Source organism: Mesoplodon bidens (genome assembly GCF_964165515.1).
Source record: "Mesoplodon bidens genome assembly, chromosome: 17".
NCBI lineage: Eukaryota > Metazoa > Chordata > Mammalia > Artiodactyla > Ziphiidae > Mesoplodon > Mesoplodon bidens.
In genome coordinates this window covers 25,722,078-25,728,340 of record NC_138174.1, presented here as the reverse complement: position 1 = coordinate 25,728,340, position 6,263 = coordinate 25,722,078, and positions in this window count along the sequence as shown.

Sequence of the window (6,263 nt, the reverse complement as noted above, 5' to 3'; positions counted from 1 at the left end):
GGAGTAAACTGAAAGCTTTGTGAGTGCAAGGCTCCTGCTTGGTTTTCTTGCCATTTATCCCCAAGACCCAGCACAAGGATCCTCATCAATCCTCAAATACCTGCTGCACATGTAAGTGAACACTCTGTCCATCCAGCTCACTACCTCAAGCAAACCTCCCTTCTCTAAGTCCCTGTCAGGTCCATGGTGCTGAAATTGCCACAGGATGAGGAGGAAGAACCACCATGTGGAGTCTTTGTGAGCAACCTACTCTGTTCCAAGCAATAGGGAAGTAAATGTTCCCTGTTCCATTCCTTCTGTCTGGGCAACCCATTCTAGAGGCATTAAAACCATCTATCACACTGTTTATCACAACACATCCAGATGCTCTGAGCAATAAAGCCATTCACAATACACAGTCATCCCATTTCGGGAAGATACTCCCAGTTAAGCCTTCCCAGGGGATCTTTCAGAAGAGACGGGACACCCATCTGTCTGGGAAGGGACCTGCTGTCTGCAGAACTCCCTTCCAGCCCAGTGGCATATGTCGTGGGACCAGTCTTCAGAGGCTGCAGGTAGCAGACCCTCAAGTGGAGCCTTGTCCAATCAAGCTGACAGCAATTTCTGCATTTGTTCAGGGTATTAGAAAATGCCAAGCTTGGGTTGATTTTTGAGGAGAGTCTCCTGTTCAAACAAAGAGGGTTTTGTGGGGATTTTTTCCCCTCTGTAGTTTCTAATAAAATCAAACTTTGCAGGAAGAGGTTTCTGCTGAGGACAAAATCAAGATCCAAAAAGAAAAGAGGCTTCAGTCTCCTGGATCAATGAGCCAAATCTATCAAAAGGGAGTTTAATTGGAATTAGTTTAAGGTTCTCCACTTGGGTCCAGAAAGCCAGCTGAGAGAAGTACAGGGTGGTGGGGACAAGCCTTGGCAGCAGCCAGGGTGACAAAGATTTAGTTGACTCTCTGCTCAATAGGAGTCATCAGTGTGACGTGGCTGCCAAAAAGGCTTAAGCAGCATTAATGGAAAGACAGAACCTAGTAAGATGGAGATGACCATCCTACCCCTTCTGTTCTGGTCATAGCACACCTAGAATATTGCTCTCAGTACAGAGCACGGAACAGAATTTTCACCGAATATGGTCAAGCTGAACAGCATCGCCAGGTGGGTAAGGAGGGGCAGTTTCCAGGAAGATACAGCACCAGATCACAGCGCGAGGGTCAAGGAACCAGGACCATTTGGCCATTCGTTATATAAAGAACAAGCTAACAGCACTGAAAATCTTTGGATAGGTAGGAAAGAAACTAGACATTCTGGGAGACTCCATGTGATCCCCCTAGAACTAAAGGAGAAAACATAGAGGGAAGCAGATTTAACTCAGTATAAAGAACATCAGTGTTGGTGTTGTTCTGTCTTTTATTTTTTTTAATACACAACTAATACACATACATTGTCAAAGAAAAATTCAAGCAATACAGATATACAGAGAATGTAGTTTCCCATTTAACTTCACCACACACCCATATTTTACTCTCCCTCCCATAAGGAACCACATTTAAGTTCAGTGTATGTCCTTTCATGACCTTTTGAAATGCATTTATAAACACACACACACACACACACACACACACACACACCCCAATTTGATTTTTGGGTTCTCAGTGGCTTATCAATGAGACCATACTTTACCCACTGGGGAACACTTTCCGGGCATTGGAGTTATCCCGGGGGGTGATGGCTGCCTCCAGAGAGAGTGAGACCCCGCCCCCCCTCCACCAGAGATGTTCAGAGACTGGGCATTTACTAATCAGGGTTCTTATAGAGGGAACTCAAGCATTGGCTAGATCCTTAGTTCTCTCAACTTTAGCTTGAAGAAGAATCACAGACGGTGTTTTTGGAAAGTTCAGATTCCCTATCCCATATCCAGAGGACCTGACGTAAGAGGTCTTGGGGGCCACAAATCGGCATTTTCCACAAGCACCCCAGGGCACACTAATGGAAATGGTCGATGATTCACACGTTAGAAAACACTGGAATGGATGGTTAGCTCACTTGACCTCAGGGCCCTTAACTTGGACTGGATCATTGGAAAGCCCTTCTCCTGAGGAACTGTTAGCAATGAGGAGGCTGCCATGATAGCTGTATATCTAACTGGCTGAGTTCCTCTGCCTGCCTTTCCCAGCTCCCCTGAGCCCAGCTATAGCCCTGGCCTCAATCTGGAAAACTGTTGGATTCTTCCAAAGGGCTCAGCAGTAGGAGAAAACCCCTAGCTCAGAAAGCAGAGTGAGTAGCACACCAAATCTGATCTGTAGACGATCACCTCCACCCCCATCCCCAGGGGCCAGTTTTGAGAAAGGCGGAGACCCTGCCATGCCCCCAATTCCTTGAGAATGGCAGAGCAAGCTGGCACCTGGTGGACAAGGACCCTGCAGGCATCCGTCATTCCATGTGCTTGGGGTTCCTCACAAACCCCGGAAGTGGAGGTTGGAAATGCGTGGCGAGTTTTCACAGTCGCGATGACTGGGGGCAATACCGTCATTCAGTGAGTGGGGCCAGGAATGTTAAACACCCTGCAGCTCAAGAGAGAGAACCACACGAAGAAAAAGTGGCCCCCGCCCCTCTCCCAAAGCGCCCAGATCACTTATCAACTGTGCTCCTGATGTCAGTGTGAGCTGGACCCCTTGATTTTGTCTCCTGCTCATCTCATTGATGTCTGTTTTAAGAAAATAGGATCCAGGAGATATTAGAAAAAAGAGCAAAGACCTCTGCAGAAACATAGGCCAAGTACATGGCCATCAGCAAGGTTCCAGGCCATCCTCCGCTAATCCAGCCCCACTTCCCAGACCTGAGAAATCCCCTCCTGCCCAGACAGCTATTTTCTACTAGGGTTTCAGCTCCTGATGAGGTACTGCCCTCAGAGCAACACAAAGGCTGCTTGCTTCCTGACTCTCTCTCTGGAGGGCTCGTGCACAGAGATGTTTTTTCTCACCTCAAGGTGCTCTTGGCTGGTTCAACAGGAGTGCTATGCACGGCAGGACCGTGTCCTCAAATGGTTAAGGCCATTTGCTTTGTCAACTGACAAATGTCATTTGTCATTTGAGACAGAGATTAGATATTGGGGCCTCTGGCTGGTGAAGGCTGTTGAATATTTTTTTCAGGATGGCTTAGCAGAAACTTGGCAAACTGAAATGTTTTTCTGAGCTGTGGATTTAAGGGTATAATCTTCCTCTATAGAAAAATATCAGGCAGACTTTTTTTTTTTTTTTTTTTTTTAATGGTACGCGGGCCTCTCACTGTTGTGGCCTCTCCCGTTGCGGAGCACAGGCTCCAGACGCGCAGGCTCAGTGGCCATGGCTCACGGGCCCAGCCGCTCCGCGGCATGTGGGATCTTCCCAGACCGGGGCACGAACCCGTGTCCCCTGCATCGGCAGGCGGACTCTCAACCACTGCGCCACTAGGGAAGCCCCAGCCAGACTTCTGAGATGGCAAAACCGTACGGGTCAATTCAACAATGGGTAGCACTTACTCACGCCCTGTCTTCTGCAGGTGTTTTACCAGCGTTTTTTCTTAAATCCCCTAGTGCTTTGTAGACTACAAACTCCTAGAGGATGGAAGCCAAGCATATTCCTTCTTCTGATTCGCCCACAGCAGCTAGGACAGTGCTGGACTCATCCCATACCCGATACAAAGGTGTCCACTAATTGATTATTGACTGACCATTACCATGCCTTTATTGTTTCCTCATCAGTCTTACTCATTCTATTCCAGTCATGTAAGTTGTCTTCCCCACCCCTGACTTATGCTACAGGACACAAGCTAAGACCTCTCTCAAGTTGGCTTTTCTTGAGTAAATCCTGATCTTTCTCTTACTTTGCATTTCCCCAGATTTAAATGCAGGAATAGTTTAGAAGGATATATTTGGTTTTGTGCTGTGTATATAGTCTTTTCAACTAGGCTACTGGTTTCTTGAGAGTGGGCATCACATTTTCTGCTGCCTTTTTATCGCCAGTTGAAACTAGTACCATGCTTAGCTTACAATAGGTGCTGATCAATGAAAAGAAAGAACAAAGGAATGAATGAATAAATGTTTTGTTTTTATAAGTATATACCTGAATAGAACTGCACTTTATCATCTAGAAAGCATTTTGCAATAGTTAAGGTCCTTTCACATGGACTGTCTATCACCAAAAGTCACAGCCCTGTGAGTGAGTGTTTTCTCACTTGATGGGTGAGGAAATACCCAGAAAGGCTGTGTGTTCCCCAGGATCATATAGCTAACAGCTATGGACTCAAGCTCAGATGTTTCAATTCCAAATCCAATCATCTTCCCACAAAAACAAACCATCTTAGTGATCCATGTTAATCTCGAAAGAGTTTGATTTTGGTATTTTCTCTTACTACTAAATTCACAAGGGTCAAAAATACAATTTTAGCTTCTTAAAGACTGTGTTTCTCTATTAATAATGCTCTGAGTGACTAATTTAGAATTTATTATTTTGAACCATGAATAACAACTGAATATATTTCATTATTTAGGAGAGTGAGTTATGCTCTTGCCTAATTAGTATTTTAAGATTTGTTTACAACTTTTACAGAAGCAGACTTTTCAATACTGACTCTTCCCTGGGGTTTTCCAAGTCTTTGCAGGTTATGGTTACTCCAGTTGCCCCTGAGGATTTTAAAGGTCTCTACACTTTCACTCATTTACATAATCTTCCAGGAACAGGGACACAACACAATCATAGCTAACATTTATTGAGCACTTACTGTGTGCCAGGCATTGTGCAAACCACTTTACATGAATGATCTTATTTAATTTTCATGAGAATCTAGGAGGAGAGTACTTTTAATATCCTCTTTAAAGAAGAGAAGGCCAAGTGTCCAAGATGGTAAGTAAATTCCCAAAGTTATCTCATGCTAGATGCAGATCTGGGACTCTACCCCACGGCTATTTGACTCCAAAGTCCTAATTAGTAGTCACTTTTCGTAAGGACTCTAACTGGAAACCAGGGGACCTGGGTTCTACATGACCCTCTGTCACCAACCACATGACAAGGGAGGGAGGAATTCCCAGAAGTGATGCTACTGGAGCTTGAAGGTAAGTAGGCATTTGTAGCAGAGGAAAATACAATGCAAGCAGAGCATCTTCAAAGGCTTGGAGAGGCATGAAAGCTGAAAGCACTCAGGTTGACAGTCATCAAGACTCTCCAAGGTGTACCTTTACGTAGCAACAAGAAATCAGCAACATCCATAGGGGCTTTCTCAAAATGTTTATGAATACTTTTGGAAGACATGAAGTAACCTCAAAAGTGACCAAATCTGACAAAGCTTCAGGTTAGCTCAATAGCACTAGGCTTCAGATGTCCCAGAAACAGAATTGTGACCTGGTGACCTGAGTGCCATAGAGCAGAGGCAACTCGAGTCAGAGGCCACTTGAGTTCCATAGGGTAGCAAGTCTATATCAATGTCTTACCATCCTCTTTACTGTGAGGAATTCTCTCTCCCAGCTCATTTTATTGAGCTGCCAGTCACAGAACTCCTCCCCACGACTACCAGCGTGGCCAAGTATTCCAAAGAGACCAATTACAGGTCTTCTGCAGGGAATCTGAAGCTTTGAACAAACAGGGGAATCAAGAGGTAAGAGCTATACCATCCAATGATCACACTTGAGAGTACTGGTCCAACTGCCGAGGTACCCATAACTGCCCTGGTGTCTGTCCTACCTGAGGCCTACTTGTTCAGCTACTACTCTCTGCAAGCCACTCTGAAGCCTTCCCATAATGCATTTTTGCCTTAGTTAGTTAAAAATCGGTTGCTTGCTGCCAAATAACTCTAATACTCACTAACAGGAAATGTGAGCCTAAGAATGTTTTGTGTGGTCTTAGGATGATCCCAGGTCAAGCCCAAGATGCCCATTATCTGGGAAGGGGGATCTGGGCAGTCTCATAATCTGCTGGACTCCAAGAGAACTCTCTTGGAAATATTCCTATATCCAACAAAACCTAACACCACCACAACTAGAACCAGATCCCAACTTGCCCAGAATATTCCACTCCAACACTGGTGAAGTGGAAAGAGTGGCATCCTCCCCACACACAGTGGCAGTCTCCACCCCCTCCATCCCTCTCCCCACACACTCCTTGAAGCCCATCCAAATACTGTAGCCTAAAGATAAGAGGTCAAGATGCCTTTTCCTGAAAGCCAGCGGGATTGAAGAGAGTCATATTATATATTACACCAATCCTTAAAATCCTGCAAGAGAGACATAATTGTCACCATTTTATC